This window comes from Chiroxiphia lanceolata, chromosome 27 (genome assembly GCF_009829145.1).
Source record: "Chiroxiphia lanceolata isolate bChiLan1 chromosome 27, bChiLan1.pri, whole genome shotgun sequence".
In the NCBI taxonomy this organism is placed as follows: Eukaryota; Metazoa; Chordata; class Aves; order Passeriformes; family Pipridae; genus Chiroxiphia; species Chiroxiphia lanceolata.
This window is the reverse complement of record NC_045663.1, coordinates 5,032,620-5,050,213: the sequence shown is the minus strand read 5'-3', so window position 1 is coordinate 5,050,213 and position 17,594 is coordinate 5,032,620. Positions and strand designations below refer to the sequence as shown.

The 17,594-nt window shown below is 58.3% G+C and overlaps 1 protein-coding gene across 1 annotated transcript in view; it reads right to left on the bottom strand.

Moving 5' to 3' along the window:
* Positions 1–16,077, bottom strand: part of CSNK1G2 (casein kinase 1 gamma 2) — a 42,314-nt gene extending 26,237 nt beyond the window's left edge. The window contains exon 1 of the mRNA XM_032712375.1: positions 16,002–16,077. The gene's annotated coding sequence lies outside the window, so the exon portion shown is untranslated. The remainder of the gene's footprint in view (positions 1–16,001) is intronic.
* Positions 16,078–17,594: the final 1,517 nt, after the last annotated feature.

The window sequence follows — 17,594 nt, the reverse complement described above, 5'->3', positions numbered from 1 at the left end:
CTGCCTCTTTTCCAGCCAGGCCATCCTGCCCTGTTCTTATATGGATTTCATTGTCACAAACATGCTGTTTAATCCACTCGTGCCCAGAGCATAAAGGTGAAGACTCAGCTGCACAGCCAACATCAAACCTGAGACGTTTTGGAGCAGAACAATCCGGCCAGACCTGACTGACACACTGGGAAGGGGCAGGTCCCTCACGCTCACCTCCTGCAACACCTGGGGTTTGCTTTCACGCCTGGTAACTCCTCGTGAAAGAGGCTCTGTCTGCAAGCAGGGATCCAAAGGACTGCCTGTATCCCAAACCCCTGAGTCACATCTGTGCCCTGGGAAACAGAGGAGCCCAAGGAGAGCTCCTGCTCACACAGCTGCTGGGCACAGACTGCAGAGCCAGAGCCCACAGCACCTTGGGGACCGACAGCCCTACCCTGTCCTTCAACCTCTGCCACTGCACACTGAGCCTTCGCACCGGCTTTGCTTCAGCTGTGGGGAAAACCCCCTTGACAACTCAGCCATCCTTTTACTGTCCTGGGAGGCCAAACAGGGACAGATCCAGATGTGCTCCAGGCATCTGCCTGGCCTGCAGGACCACGTGGATCCAGCTGGCTGGTGAAAGCCAAGCAGTGCCTGTAGGTGAGGAATGGGAGCTGCATGAGCACGTCTGGAACAGGCACTGCCGGGTCCTCTCCATCCTTCCCCAGCACCACATGAGTTTTGAGAGCAGGTTTAACTTCAGGTAACTATGCTGGTTCAGGTGGCAGCAGTGGGACCCTCCTGCAAAGTCTTTCTGTGGAAGGGATGATCCTACTTGTGTCACAGACACACAGATTTGCTGTAACCCAGATCACAGCCCAACTGTGATGGTCCCTGTGCCGGGCCGTGCTCCAGGAACCAGGCAGGAAAGCACTGCCTTCAGATGTCAGGTTTCTGAGCAGGCAAGTTCCCCTTCCACCTCCTTCCCTCCCCTCTCCAGAGCTCACAGCCAGCTTTGCAGTCCCCAGGCTGTGGTGAAAAAAACACTTCTAGACAAATAGATAATTTTCACCCAGCAGCTGGGAACAACTAACTTCCATTTCACATCTCCCATCCGAGGCTGGGATGGGAGGCTCCTCCTGTGCTGCTGCAGCCTGAAATAAGGTTAAGACCATCTCTACCAGCACAGCACTTCCCCAGCCCTGTCCCTGAATACCCCCATGCCCTCAAAAGCCAACACTTTTCATAAAAACAAGATGAAGTGCTGCTCGCCTTCCCCTTGATAAGGGATCTTAATGCACTTCCCCAGAATGGATGTGGAAGACGAGCTGCCATTGTAAACAGGGGAAGGATCTCTGCCCACCTCCACTGCAGCCAGAGGTGTGCTGCACCTTTGCTCTGCAGCTGAGAGCTGCCCTCTCTGCAGAGGGCACAGGCTGCAGGACCTGCCCAGCTGAAGGACAAGGCTTAGGAACAACCTGCTGCAAGAGGATTTGAGAGCCAGCCCAGAGGAACAGCAGGTACAGACACAGAAGAAACACCTGAGGAACACCCCAATGGCCCAGCAAAGCAGAGAGGGGGACGCTGCAGCAGCTGCCAGGGCACAGTGTGCCCATCCCAGAGCTGATCCTGAGCCCCTGCCGGGCGTCTCCTGGAGCCAGTGGCCACAGCGACCCACGGAGAGCAACCCACGGCTGGCACTGCCACCACACCTCACAGGGCAGGGCAGCGGCTGCTTTGGGCACGAGACCCTCTGTTTCCCAACCCACTGTGATGGGCCTATTTCCCAGCTCAGCATCCAGGCTGCCCTGCATGGCTTGTTGTTAAACCTCAGGGTCCTCCCTCCCTCCCTGAGTTTGCAGTTGTGCAGGAGAGCACAGCTGTGTTGAAACATCAGCACACAGATGGTTCAAACAGCAAACTCCTGCAGGGCTCTGAATCCCAGCCCGTGCAATCAGCTCTTCCCACCAGAGCAGGGAGATGGGAAGGTGTCCTGCTCTGCCAGCCCTGGGACAGCCCAGCCATCACCACAAGGCCAGTCCATCACAAAGCCTCATCACACACACAGTGCTCTCTCCACTCCACTGAGGGCAGAGCAGGGCCCACAGTCCTGGCTCTGCAGCCCAGCGAGAAGGACCTACAGCAAAAAACATCCTCCTGTTTGTGCAACCACAGGCCCCTGAGGAGAGAAACGAGGTAGGATGTGATAGCAGCAACCCTCACAAGGTGACCCAGGAGGGCTGCAGTGCCATCTGCACCCCTTGTCACAAGACACAGAGTGACCCCCAGCCCCTCAGCCACCAGTGCAGCCCTGCTGACAGAGCTTTACCAACTCCTTCCTCAATTCCCTTATCAATTCCCAGGGATAGGAAGGTCAAGAGCAGCTCTCACCCAGAGAGCAAGGAAGGGGACAGCCCTACAGCCCCCAACACCCCAGTTAGGGACTGCTCTGGATGACAGTACAGTGGGGCTCCCTGGAGCAGCTCTGCTCTCCCAGTGCCAGTCCCTGCCTCCCATCCAGCCCCTCTCCTGCAGGAGCAGGGGGCATCACTGGAGCGGGATGCTGCCCATAGGATGGATGATCCATGGGGACACTGCCCATGGGCTGATACACGCTGCCCACGGGATGATCCATGGGGACACTGCCCACGGGATGATCCACACTGCCCACGGGATGATCCATGGGGACACTGCCCATGGGATGATCCAGGCCTTGTCACAGCAGGATGAGGCTCCAGAGGGAGCCCAGGCAGAGGCGTTTTGGTGCTCATGAGTCAGAGGGTCTGAGCACGTCGTGGAGTGAGATGTCCCCCCACATGGGAGAGCTCCTGGTGGGAGAGCTCCAAGTGGGAGAGGTCCTTGCAGCTCTGCTTCCAGAGCAGGAACCACAGCCCCAGGAGCAGCAACAGGGAGCAGAGGACATGGGAAGACGGAGCCATCCAGGCAGGGTCTCACAGGGAGGGCTGTCAAGTGGTGGGAGAGACAGGAGAGCAGAGGAAGAACATGACCCTTTTGAGGATGTCCTGAGAGATCCCACGGCCTTGAATCCCACATGAGCTTCCTTCTGGCATTGCAAGGGATCAGCTGTAGCCAGGACAAGGGGTTCAATATTTGTTCTCCAAAGTAAAAGGGACATTTCCTAACCCCTTTCTTGTAACAAAGGCAAATCCCTGAATGTCTCCCTTCCCTTCCTTTCCTCCCTCAAGGCCAAGCTGGGTCTGAAAACCTTTCATCTACCTGGAAGAGATTTCCTCCCTGCAGAGGAACTTGGACACCAGCATGGGCGAGCCTGGTACTCTCCTCCCCACAGCGTGAGGCAACACAGTGACGCACACAGGACTTCTTCCTCCTCACAGCCTTTGGATGGGCTCCTAAATAACCTCAGGAGCAGGAGACTGGGAACAGCCTGCTGCCCTCAGACACTCACACCAAGGGTGTCCCCACAACACAAATGGATGAATTTTCCGCAGTATCCCCGATCGCTCCCAACTTCCAGGGAGCAGGAGATCAGTTTAGCAGAACATCAGTAGTGGCTCCATTTCCCCTCCCTGCAGTCTCTGAGCAGTCACAGACTGAGCAAAGAAACTCCCTCCACTCATCCTTTGCACATCCTCCTCGTGCATGAGCTCCACAGGGAGCAGGGGGATCCTGGCACAGCCCCTCATGTGCAGGGCACAGGGGGATCCTGGCACAGCCCCTTGTGTGCAGGGCACAGGGGGATCCTGGCACAGCCCCTCGTGTGCAGGGGGATCCTGGTACAGCAGGACAGACAAGGAGCCTGAGGCAAACCATCAGCACATTGCACCAGCCTGACAGTTCCTGTGCTGGGGCACAAACCTGCTCCGGCAGCAGGTGATGTTCACTCTTCTGGAAGCCACCATCTCTGGAGGGCAGGACATCCCTGCTGCCCAAGCTGGAGTCCCTCTGCATGTCCCCAGCAGACTGTCTTGTCTCCTCTGAACCCCAGCTTTCCAAGCAGCCACATGTGAGCAAACCCCCTCTGTTCCACCAGAGTGATCTGGATGATTCCAGGTGTGGCTGCTGCTGTTTCAAAGTCCTTATCTGACACCCTGACACTGTCACACTGGGTGGGACACCCCAAAGGACATCCCAGCCACTGCTCTGTGCTGGCATCCACACCATATGGCTCCCAGGGCTGGACACACACCTCCTTCCCTCCCAGCAAGCTGGGAAACAATCCAAGCAGCAGCATTAGCCATCTTATCTTCCTGATGTCCCCAGCCACAGCTCCAAGGGCTTTCCACACAGCTGATCCAAAGGACCAATGCCCCCCAGCTCCTTGCAGCAGCTGGCTCAGAGTGTGTCACCACAGAGGGGAAGAGGGAACTGAGGCACATCCCTGCCACAGTCACCCAGAGGGCGGTGGGAGAACAGCCCAGTCCCTAGAGGCTGCTGTGCCCTCTGAGGTCACCTGAGCACAGGGACCTTGTCTGGACAGGGCAGGAACCCGGGCAGGGCAGGAACTGGGCACAGGGCAGTACAGCACAGCCCCAGGAGCAGGTCAGAGGCCTGGCCCAGCGATTACCACACTGGTTTCAGGTTTGTCTCCTGGTTCATGTTTCCAGCAGGGGAATGGAGCACACGCCTGCAGCCAGTGCCTTCCTCCTCCTCCTCCTCACCAGTGCCACCCTGGGCAGCCACCACCCCTTAGGAGTCACTGTCCTTCTGTCAGGGCATACAGAGGGACACCAGCTTACATTTATCTCCTGCTTCCTCCCTGCTCTGCCGCTCCAGGGCTCTCACCAGGCAGTGCTGTGGGAAAGGGGGGCTCCCAGCCCAGCAGCTGGGGAGGGAGGGTGAGCTGTGCTGCACCACCCAGAGAACCCAGTGCAGAGCCAGGCAGACACTGGGAGCACTCCCAGGGTACCCAAAAGCTCAGCACTGCAGCCTAAGCCAGGAGAAGGTGCTGCCCATCGGTCTGGCAGCTCCAGGTGGGAATTCTGTGTGGCAAGGCAACCAGCTCCTGCCAGGAGACCCAGAGCCCACCTAGGAAGCTTTGGGAAACCAGACAGCTTTTCCCTGTCACCTTCAGCAACACAGGCTGGACATCAGGAGGAATTTCTTCACAGAAAGGGTTGTTAAACACTGGAACAAGCTGCTCAGGGAGGTGGTGGAGTCCCCATCCCTGGAGGTGTCCAAGGAATGACTGCAAGTGGCACTCAGTGCCCTGGGCTGGGTGACAAGGTGGGCATCAGTCACAGGTTGGATTCGAAGGTCTCAGAGGTCTTTTTCAACCTAACTATTTTGCCATTCTGTGATCACTTCTCATGGACAATGGCTGTAACAGATTTGCCCAGTACCTCAAACAACAGGGCTCCTTCCCCACCCTGCCTGGGGACGAGGGCAGGGAGAGGTAGAGACAACACACAGCACTGCAGGAATGAAAACCACAGTTTCATCTCCCACCTTCAGGATTTGGGAGAGGGAAATGGGGGCATTTCAGAAAGCTGAGCATTCTGAAAGGGGTTTCTAACAAGCCACTCACACCCCAACCACAGTTTAAAGGGGGAAATGGACCCACAAGGACTAAACTCAGTGGGTTGGAAGCCATTCCAGCCTGGCTGCCAAAGGCCCGAGTGCCCAGACGAGGAGCTGCGTGTGACAGCAGAGTTCCCCCTCCTCAGCCATCTGGGGACTGTCACTCTGCAGAGATCTGCCTGGCCTCCTGTCATGGGTATCATTACCAGCCCCTTTTCTGTCAGCGGGATCTGGGTTGGCACAAACACTTTTAGTAGTAGGATCTTTTTTTCCCTTAACCCATATCCTCTTGACAGAACCAGGTTAGGAAGCAGCTGCACCGCCAGATCTGGGGTGGCCTTTTGCAAGGCAAGGCACAGGAAAAAGGGGTGCCTGGATCCAGTTATCCCTTCTATCACCAACCTACAGTTAATTGCAACTTCCCCACCTTCCCTATGGTTACATGGAAGGGGGGGAACACCACCAGCTCTGCTCTGTCCCAGCCCAGTTCCTTCACTCCAGAGCAGGCCCTTTTCTCTGTAGAGCCCGGAGCAGGGTGGGTGGGAGGGGTGTCATTCCCACTGGTGACAAGGGCTGTTTCCATTTCTGGGTGGCAGAGCTGCAGCTCTGCCAAGCTGAGCTGTCCCACATTCCCCCCTCTGCTTTCCTCCCCAGCCTGCTCAAAGCCCCACACATTTCCTTTCAAGTGACTGCCAAACTTCACGAATTTGGGAGGGGAAGGAGAGGGGGAGGGAAGGGTAAGCATCCAGGGGGGCTCACAGGGAAACCTCTCCCAAAAGAGCTGTCAAACCCCTCATGCTGAGATGCCAGAACCACTTCCCTGCTGCAGAGTCACACGGGAGCCAACTCGCTGCCACCCTGGCTCCCAGCTCTCCACCCCGACAGGGACAGCATTCCAGAGCCACAGGCAGGACCCAGAGCCCAGACCATGAGGAGACAAGAGCAGCACCATGCAATTACTCTTCCCTGCAGAGTAACTGGGGCACAGGGAAGCTCTGTGGCACGACAACATCCCTCAGCTTACGTGTGAGCATCAGCAGCATCTTGAGGGGAGCAGTGAGCGATCCAGGAGGTGTTTGCCTTCCCACCCCCTCCATTTCAGGACCAAGCAGCTCAATCCATTACGGTTTTCCTTGCAACCTCTCAAAGGTATGGAAGCGACCTGCTTGCTTCACAGATGCGGAAGGGAAGCGTCCCTGAGCTCAGAAATAAAATGGGGGGTAGAGAAGAGCTATTCCCAACTAACTGGGACAAATTCCTAAGGCCTGGACAAGCACCCCAGTCTGCTGGGGTGGGATAAGCTTCAAAGCAGAGGGACCAGACTTCCATCCCATTCCTGGTCATGCCACAAGCTGTTCAGAATCCTTTCACTGCTCCATCCCTCACGTAGAGGATGAGCCTCACAACCCTCTATTAAGCACTGGAACAGCTTTGTGGATTAAGGACTCTGGTTTGTCACCAGCCTCTCCACAGCAGAAAGGCACGTTCCAGAGATTGTTTCTCATCCTCCCTCGTCTCTCACCTGTGTGCATTTTTTTGCACGGGATGAGGAAGCCAGGACTGAAACAGGAACACCACAAGACTGGCCACAGCTGCAAAGGTGGTGCTGTGGAGTGGGAAAGGAAACTTCCAAGGGGTTCACCCAAAAGACTCTCTCAAACAGGCAGATCCTCTGAGACCACACTGGTTCCTCCCCTTCCCTTCCCTGCTTCTCTGGGCCCTACACAAAGGGCTTAATTTGTAGAGTCAGAAGGATCATCCCAGTGAAGGACCATGCAGGATACACCCCCCAAGGAGGACCCATTCCATCTTGCTGCTATTAATACCTGGAACATTATTTGCACGAACAAACTGTCCTTTCTCCCTCATTTCTGGGCTCTCACTTCCCTGATTTGTCCCAGAAACCCCAGCCAACACACGTTCACCCTTGTCTAGTACATACTTCCATCCAAAACCCAAACCCTTTCCTTCTTTTTGAGTTAATTACTCATGTTTCTAGTTCACACCACCTCTTCCAGCCCCCGCAGACAGGACACAGCTCCCCTGGCTCCCTCGTTCATTAGGCAGCCAATTTGTGGGCCCAAACCCACCAACACTCATCAGGGAAAGGGGCCAAGGCTTCCCACAGCTGCCCAGTGCTGCTGGGTGCCCACCCACAGCCAGCCCCGTGGGTGGGTGCTCAGAGGGGCTGAGCCTCTCTACAGCCTTTCCAACTGGGAACACACCCAGAGGGGCCCAGGGCTGCGGGGCAGGAGCTGCCCAGGGAGGTGGGGGAGTCCCCATCCCTGGAAGTGTTTAAGGAAGATCTGGATGTGGCACTCAGTGCTCTGGGCCGGGTGACAAGGCGGGCATTGGCCACAGGTTGGACTCCATGATCCTGGAGGTCTTTTCCAACCAAAATGGTTCTGTGGTTCTGCAGACACTGCCAGACCTCTGGGTTGGGTGGACACGACTCAGTTACCCCCACCATCACAGAGGGCACCAGGTGCCCACTGAACATGCAAATGGAGGAGAAGTCAGTCTGCCATCGTCCTGTGCCACCTCTGCTGCCCCCTGAACTCCAGCATCCCACCAGCCCCCAAGCTGGATGGGGCTCGGACTTGTCTTTGCTTCCCCAGCACCAAAAGCCAGAGGGACTTGGCTCTCCCTGGCACAGCCTCAGGCTGGGCCTGAGGGCTGCCTGCAAGCCCTGTGCTACACTGGCACAAGGAAGAGCTCAGCCTTTCAGAGCTGGGCCTAACTCTGCCCGCAGGAGCCCAGGCAAAGCCTTTCCCCTGCAAACAGCTGCATGCCTTTGGTTTTGCTTCAAGAGGAAACATGTTCTCTCTGTCTCCAAGCATTAAACAGCCAAGCACGGCCAAAAGCATCCAATCAACAGCACAGAGCACAACAAGTCAGGGCAGAGGGTTACCATGGAGCTGAGGAAGCCCTGACTTCCCATGCAGACCCAGAACTGCTAACCTGCCCTGCCTGCAGAGAGGGGCTGCCTGCCCTGCCAGAGGAGCGGGGAAGAGGATCGGGCTCCTCTCCCTCACCGCGTCCTCACACACCACAGCCATATCCCGACCTCAATTTTGACACACACCACCAGCATCCCAGCACAACAGCCTCACTCAGCTGCTCTCCCAGAAACATGGGACAAGCTCAACACTGCCCAGCAGCAGCAAACACCCCAACAGGCTTTTCCAGGATGGTGTTTGGGGCACACTGCGAGAAGGATCACACAGCAAGGTGAAGGACTGCACTGAAAGATGAGAGGGGCAGCAGAAGCCACGAGCACCTTATCAAGCAGGTCCAGGGAATGGGAAATCCTGCCATTAGCAGGGTCCACTGCAGAGGATTTCACAGCTAATGAAACCCTCGCCACCACAGACCACAGCGAAAGCAAAAGCAGCAGAGCATTTCTTTCCTGATAAGCTGCTTTTATCGGGAAGTTCAGCCCGGCTGCCCACCCCGGCCCCAGCCGGAGAGCAGCTCCAACCCTATGCCTTTAAATCCCCTTGGCAGGGCCGGCCCGGGGCTGTGGGAGCAGACACACCCAGTGCTCCAGCGCCGGAGCACACAAACATTTCCTCCCGGCCGCTCCTGTGCCGCGGCTCAGCCAGAGCCACCTCGGACCTGCCCGGGCCGTGCCAGAGGGAACACAGGCTGTTCCACACCGACCTGCACCTACAGAGACTTCAGCTGCCTTCCTGAACCCCTCTGCTTCCCTGCCAGCACTGGACATTCTTCCCTCAAACTTCCTCCTTAAGGCAAATATTTGGAGTCTAACAGGCATTCCTCATGGCAGGCACAAGTTAAATATTGGCCCTAAAACAACAGCAAGTGCCTTTCAGTGATTCTGGCTGGAGGAGCACAGCTCCGGACTTTGATTTCTGGCTCTGAACAAAAATAGGAGCAGAGCACTGAGTGTTACACTCTTCTCCCTGGAGAAGTCAGGTTTGAGGCCCTGCAAGTCCCCTGCCAGGACCACAGCCAGGGTGGGAACTGTCCCATGCCTGTGCTCTCTCACACCCCGGGTGTCTGCTGTCACCCAGCCAAGCTGCTGCAGAGCATCCTCTGCGCGGTGCACTGGATTAGTCTGAGTCTGGTTTCCAGGTCTGTGATTATACATCCCCAGAGAGACACCAGAGAAGACCTGCTGGGAACCTCTGGGTGCCATCCAGGGCATCTGCTCGCCTGGTCCTCCCTGCCTCTGGCTGCACCACCACCGCTCCCAAAGGTGCCCACCTCTCCACCCAGCCATGCCCAGCAAACATCTCCTCAGTGCAGAGGAGCTCCAGGCTGTTCCTGCTCTGCAGGCAGCCCAGCTCCCACAGGACAGGCTGGCTCTGGTAAGAAAACATCCCAGCAAGGCAGGAGCCCGGGCAGTCAGGGAGGTGTCAGCACAGTAAAGGGAGAGGGAAGGGTGAGCAGGGAAAAGAAACCTGCAGTGAGGTCAGGACACTTGAAGCATGGCAGCACGTGGGCTCTGGGATGCTGTGGGCATTTCCCACATGGATCAGGGGAGCAGAGCTGATGTCATGGCTCTGCAGCCAAAGCCCTGCAGAGCTGGGATCACCTCACCTCAGAGCAGCCCTGCCATGCCCCACCACTGCTGACCCAAGCCTGAGCAGAGGGGCTGCTCTGTCCCCACCCCCCCCGAAGGCAAGCCCTGCCAAAATCACCCTCAAACAGTCTGCTCCAACACAAGGGGTCTGCCCAGAGCTTCTCTGTAAAACACCTCAACAGTTACCCCGAGAGAGGTTACTGCAGCAGGGCCCGGGTGTGCCCGAACCGCAACCCGCACGCCACCTCAAACTCCCAGGGCTCGTTCTGTCCAGCCAAATTCAGCATGGGGGGTGTTAATGAGCTCCCCTTTCACCCTCCTGAATGTGATGCCTGTGAGCAGCACCTCGCTGGGCTCTCCCCATTCTGAGCAGCAGGCCTGGGAGGCAGGAGAGGGACTGAGAGCTGCTCCCTGGCAACATCCCTTGCTGTCGTGTGAGATGGAGCCCTGATTGAAAGCTGTGCCGGAATTCCACTCTCCACTTCCTTCCCGAGACACCCACTGTGCCACTTCAGGCTGGGGAATCTGCTGGGGGCTCTGACACCCTCTCAGTGAGACCCCCCCGAGAGGGCAGACAGCCCTATGGGTTTAAAATCGGCTGTGAGTTACCCTGGAGGAAACCTTAAAGCTCCGAGCACTTCCTATTCCCTCCCCGGCCAGCAAAGCCCATGGAACAACAAGCTCCAGCAAGTTTGTGGAGGAATCCCCAAGGCTGGAGGCAGAGACGGGTCTGTACCTGTGAGCACCAGCAGCTCCGGTGCCTCCTCCCGCGGCACGGTGACCCCACACCCCAGAGCCCACTGCTGCTCCTCAGCTCCAGCTTCCTGCACCTCTGCACCCACAGTCCTCTCCTTAATAATCCCTGGATTTGGGAATAATAAAAGCTAGACTTGGCCTGAACCCTGCATGGCCTCTGGGATGAGAGGAATGGGCTCTGTGGGTGGGGGGATTCCAGGAGAGCCTCGGCCTGCCCCTCGCCCACACAGGGCACAGAAGGTGCTGGAAAGCACCATCCCCTCCCCGCATCCAACCAGGGGAACCAGGCACAGACTGTGAACTCCATCGCTGCCAACAGTCCCTGCTAAAAAAAGGAAAAGAGAAAGGGATTCTTGCTTTGTTGTTTGTACCTCGGTGCTGCCTCAAAAGCAGCGAGATTTTTTTACCTGGAAACATCGGGCAGTGACAGAGCCTGCAAGGATGGAGCTTCTGTAGCACAATCCCAGCTCTGTTCTGGTTTAAACTGGATTTCCACTGACCTTTCCAAGCCTGTCATTCAGCCCCCACGCCCAGGGAGCAGCCCCTCTTAGCAAGACTTTCCAGCCCCCAGCCTGGGAAGGGGAATGAACCCCCAGAGACTTGGCCGTGTTCCCAGGGAGCCCCCAGGTCCCTCCCAGCACCAATCCTGCTGCTCGGGGCCGCTCAGCTGCAGGGCTGCAAAGCTCTTCCAGAGGAAAGCTTCACAAAATCCAAGTTCAAGACCAACCTTAACCCCTGTTTATTAACTTAAGAACATCCCTCTCAGGCTGACAAAGCCCGGGCATCACCTGCCAACTGTCTCATTCACCAGGGGGAAAGCAAAGGCCAGGCCTGCCTCATTAAAATCCATTACATAACATTAAATAACAAAGGGCTACAGGACATTCTTTGCTTGGTGGACACGTAAGAATGAATGACTCAAAAATTAACGCTTCTTTCCTCCAGACTCTCAGTGGCTCCAACACCCTGGGGAGCCCAAGGAGCACCTTATTTCCAAGGCAACAGTGTCTTGGTTCATCCCAAATCCTGCTCTCACATCCAACTTATTGCCACAGACACTAAACAAGACACAAGCACTTCCCAGCTCTCTCTCAGAGCACTGTCCCCACCAGACAGCAGTGGATGTGTTTCTGATCCCACACAGGAACAGGGGAGGAAGGTGAGACCTCAGCCTGTGGCCCAGGGAACCCTTCCCCAGCCTAAGAGCAGCTCTGCTGGACAGGACTCCAGACTCCCCTCACATCACCAGCTCAGCTCCTTGGCACATGAGGTTATGAGAGGACTTGGTTTCAAGACACCAAGACCTGCATTTCCTCTGAGTGAGGATGTTTCCTCAGCAGGGGAGGCACATGCCAGCAGAGCACCACTTGGAAATGCCAGTGCTACCAACCTCCCAGCAGGAGACAGACTCCATGGACACCGGGACATCTTCCTGGACACATGGCAAACTCCTGCCCCTCCTCTCTGGAACCAGAGGAGCCAATTTAAAGTGTTTATAGAACTAATTGAACTCCTCTACTCCAAACTCTGGGAGTGGATAAAACCATGGACTTCTTGCTCCATGTAGCATTTTAGAACACCCCGTTTCAGCTCACCTAGAGAGCCATTTCCTGAATCACACAGGGCTCCTCGGCTCCGAGCACAGCGAGAGGAAGGCAGAGAGACAGCCTGTGGTTTTACACCCACTGCATCACCCGGGGCTGGGGGGAGCTGGGGGGTCACAGCTCTGAGCACTGCGGGTCCAGGGCAGCCCCGTGTGTCACCCCAGCACCTGACAGTGTGGGACAGACAAGGCAGGGGTGTGCTGGAACACCTCAGCTCCATGCACGGAATCACACGTGGTTTGGGTTGGAAGGGATCTCAGAGCTCATCTCATCCCACCCCCTGCCATGGGCAGAGACACCTTCCACTAGCCCAGGTTGCTCCTTTGATCCAGCCTGGCCTGGGACACTTCCAGGGATCCAGGGGCAGCCACAGTTGCTCTGGGCAACCTGTGCCAGGGCCTCACCACCCTCACAGAGAACAATTTCTCCCTCACATATAACCCAAACCTATTCTCTTTCACTTAGAAGCCATTCCCCCTTGTCCTGTCACCACAATTCCTGATGCCCTGGCTGCTGTTTTAAGGCCAGTTATTAGGAATAATGCACCAACATAACAGGCAAGGGAGGGGCTGCCCACTGGAAGGGCTGCAGGGCTACAGCCTGGGCAGGGATTTAGAACAACTCCCCAGGAGATGGAGGGCAGCTGGTGTGAATTAGGGAGCCTGATGCTCCACACTCAGCTGTCCCCGAGGAAAGTCACCTTTACACCTTCCTCACACTAAAGCTGCTGCTTCTCTACAGCAACAGACCTGCCAGCAGGACGCAGAAACAGCCACTCTGGTGAAAACCCCAAACTATTCCCAGGCACACAGCTCTTCTGGCAGGAAGGTAAATTGTTCTCCAGTGGAATCCCAGAGCTGCTGGGACCTGCTCTCCCTCCTTCCCCTTCCTGGCTCACAGGGCACAGCCAAACCCCAGCAGGGCTGAGGAAGGAGGCTCAGCTTCACAGCTTCTCACTGCGCCCACGACGAGCCACGTCTGCCCAGGCAGAGCCCAATTACAGGGCTGTGGGCAGAGCTGCTCCCACAAGCTCTGAGCAGAAAGTCGTGGCAAGCACACCGAGGAGGCTCCTGAGCTGGCACCCGGGCCTGGTCCCGCTCAGCAGCACCACGAGGGAGGAGGGTCTGGCTCCCTGAACTGCAGCGGGAAGCCAGGGGAGCAGCACAGGGCAAACCAGGCCACCGTGTGCTGGTGCCAAACCCCACGGCCCTGCTGAGAGCGGGGAGGGTCTCCTGCACACCCCACCACCCCTGCACACCCCACAGCAGCATCTCAGGGGCTGCTGCTCTCCTGAGGCTCCCTCACCCCTCCCACTGAGCCTTCAGTGCCTGTAGAGCTGCAGTTCCTGTCTGAAAGCAGAGATAAACAGCTTCCTACCCACACTGGCTCACACAGGGACTGGGCCTGGTAGCAGTTCCCGGGCACACACCTGGAGGGACCAGCCACAGCTGCTCCAGCACAGCTCATCCCAGCTCCTCTGAGCTAGGAAAACCACGGGAGAGGGGGGAGTGGGCAGGGGGAGACAGCTCCAGAGCACAATCAGGCCCGAGTCCAGTAAAGATGTTTATTGGCAGCTGCTCTCAGACACGGCCTCTTCCAGCCCAGTGGGGCTGGAGGGGGAAAAAATACCGATTGTCCATGAGCACAACCCTCATGTCACTCCCATTGATCCGCTGAGTCACTCCCGTATTAACAGTTTTGACAACACCCGGAGCTGCTCAGGAGCTCGGACACGGAATACAAAACAAGGCCCACCGGGAGAGCAGTGCCCAGGAGCCTGCCCAGCTGCCAGGGCCAACTTCCTCCTCTCAGGAGCTGCACCAAGAGCACCCAGCACACACCTCGCTGCAAGGGCAGGGCACACAGATCCATCCAGAGGGCCCAGAGAAGCTGCTGGACACAAAGTGTCCCCTGCAAACCACCACCGACTGCACCCCGGGTGTGCGGGCACAGGAGCAAAGCAGGGAGGCAAAGGAACCACACAGGTGATTTGTAAGTGAGTTATAAGTGATTTATAAGGCCTCACAGATCTGTCAGCCAACAGGGAGGAGATCAAACCCCCAGGCAGAGGCATGGGAGGCCAGTCACCCTCACAGCCCCCCAAACTTCATACCCCCACAAACCTGAGCGCACTGGGGTCAGACCAGTCTGCACCACAGGACCACGACCCTCCCAGCGCCCCAGGGAGCGACAGAACACTGCCCAAACAACGTTCCTATCTGCAAAGCACCAAATTAAAACAAAACCAACAAATCTTTGGCAAGTTCCTCCCAGCAGCCAAGCCTATCCCACCACGGCGAGGGCTCCCCACGGAGGCCTCCTGCCCTAATTTGCAGCAATTCTTTGTCAGACCACTGGCAAACACCAAACGTTTGCTCCAATCTGTTACATAAGGCCCAATTTTTAAGCCCCTGTCGTGGCCATGGGGAGATGGGGGCATTCTGTGCGTGTGGCAGCCTGGCAGGTGAACTTCCACACTGCTCAGGTTGCACTTCCACATCTGCAACCACTTGTTGTGCAGAGGGAAAACGAATGGATTTGGTTAACGAGGCGACTTCCAAAGGTTTTACACATCTTTCCACCCGTGTCCTGGTTACCTTGAACTGTCTGGAAAGGACTGATGTGGCAACTCCAAAGAGGTTTGTCAAACTTTGGTTTTTAACTTCCAAAATGCACCAAACATGGCAAGTCCTCAGAGCACAAAAGAAAAGGCACCTTCCTGACCATCCCCACAGCTTCCCGTCGTTCGCTCCCCGGGATCCAAGGCTCGGATTCCCGGCTCAGCTCCCTCCTGCCAGCCAGGGACAGGAGCCACGGGGCCTCCCCGGCAGAGCTGCTGCTCCTCTGCAAACCCCAGGAGCGGCCCGGATCGGCTCCTGTCTGCTGGGGGCAGGAGGGGGGAGGGCGCTTTTTCCTGTTTCTCACATTCATCCTCACCCGCTTCGCTGAAGAAAACAAAATAAAAATAAATTAAAAAATCCGTTTTAAACACCACGTTCGGCACAGGCCCTTCCCCCCCCCCCCCCAAAATAAACACTTCCCAAACCCCTCTGGTGAGAGAGAGGAAAAGCCACATACAAAGGAGCCAACATCCTGCAGGCCGGGGCAGGGTGCGGGCCGGGGGGGACGATCCGACCGCATCCCCAGCGCCCCCCCGGGCCTCGGGGGGATCCTGGGGGGCCTGAGCCCCTCCCCGGGGGGCTGAGCCCCTTCCTGAGGGCCCGAACCCCTCCCTGCGGGCCACCGAACAGGCACGGCCGGGAGGGCACGGGGCGAGGCGGCCCCGGGCCCTCAGCCCCCGGTCCGGAACCCGCCGATCCCCGACCCCAGAACCCCCCCACTCTCGGTCCCGCCGGACCCCACACACCCCCCGCGACCCCCGGGCCCATCCCAACCCCCTCCTCCCCCTCACCACCCCCGAGCCCTCCGTGCCAAGCCGAGGCACCCCCTCAGCGCCCACCGCCCCCTCAGCGCCCACCGCCCCCTCCTCTCCCCGCGCCCCCACCGCCCCCGCCCGCGGCGCCGCCCGGCGCGGCCCGTCCCTCCCGGCTCTGCCGGGCCGTGTCGAGCGGCGTCCCCCCGTCCCTCCCGGTCCCTCCCCAGCGGCGCCCTCACGGCGTTACCTCGGCGGGTCGCTCAGCGCCGGGCGGCGGCGCCGCTGCCCCGCGGCCGCTCCCCCATGGCGGCGGCGCCCCCGGCCCGGCCCCGCTCTCAGCGCCTCAGCCTCCCCTGCGCCGGCCGCTGCGCCAACGGCGTAAAGTCCGCGCTGCGCCAACGGCGTAAAGTGTGCGCTGCGTTAACGGCGTAAGGGCCGCGCCAACGGCGTAAGGGCCGCGCTGCGCCAACGGCGTAGAGCTCGCGCCGCACTAACGGCGTAAAGGCCGCGCCAACAGCGTAGACCCGCGCTGCGCTAACGGCGTGCGGGCCGCGCGGGGCGCTGGCGGAGCCCTGCGCCGTTGGCGTACCCGCCGTTGTGAATGCGGCCCGCGGGGTGGGGGGGGCCCGTGGCGCTGGCGCAGGGCGCGTTCGGGAATCGCGGCGGGCGCCGCGCGGGCTTTGCGGCGGTGGCGCTTTACGGCGGCGGCTCCTCCTCGGCGTTAACGCCGCGGCGCTGTCGCGACAGGAACCCCGCGGTACTGCTGCACCACAGGGGTCAGGCTGCGCTGGAGGATCCACACAGGGCAGAACACACTTCGGGATGTGGCCCCAGCGTGGGTTGTCGCGACTGTGATGGCGACAGGGCGCCGGTGCTCCCGGCGGGGCGCAGGGCTGCGGCGAGGGACAGCGGGAGGGTTGGGGTGCAGCGGCCCGGCTGTAGGGACAGGCCTGAGTGTGTGGCCAGCAGAGCACAGGGGTATAGCCCCCATTTGGGGGAACAGCCTCTGTTCTGGGGTACAGCCCCTGTGCGGGGGTACAGGCTATTTTTGGGCACAGCTCCCATTTTGGGGGTACAGCTCCTTTCTAGGGCGTAGCCACTGTGCAGGGGTACAACCCCGTTTTGGAGTACAGCCCATTTTTGGGGTATAGCCCCTTTTGGGGGTACAGCCCCACTCTGTGCCACAGCCCCCATTTTAGGGCACAGCCCCCCCCACATCCAGCCCCACTGTGGGCCCTCCAGGGCAGCCTGTGGGGAGGGGGACTGAGGCTGGGGGTCCCACAGAGGGGCTGCAGCCCTGTACCCCATCCCATGGGGGCAGAGGGAGGTCAGGGGCTGGGATTTCATAGGGACTGACACCTTTTTGAGAACATCAGCCCAGGCAAAGCCTCTCCAAGGGAGACAGAGCTCCAGGATTGTGGGATGTGCTGGAACAGGAGCTGGGCAGGGATACAGCCCTTGCTGCCACCTCCTAAAACCTTTCACTTTCTTTGTGTTTGGAATTATTCTGACCCATCATTTGGCCATAAAAATTCCCTCCCTGCGCTCCCTTGGCAAAAGAAGGCACAGCCAGATGTTTGTTTCCTTCTTTTCTCTGTTTGAGGCTTTCAGGGTAACGCTGGAGGGCGAGGGCTTCCCTGCACAACCCCCCTGCTCTCTCTCATCTTCTTCGTGGCACGGGGCAGATTCACCCCAAAAACATTTCCTGGCAATGGGCTGAGTTTGTGTGGGTTTGGGACAGAATCAGATCATCAGCATCACCCCGAGTCCCCGTTTCCAGCTGCTCGAGTGGATTCTCTCTCCAGGGAGAGAAACCTTCCAGGGAAATTCTCTCCCCCGA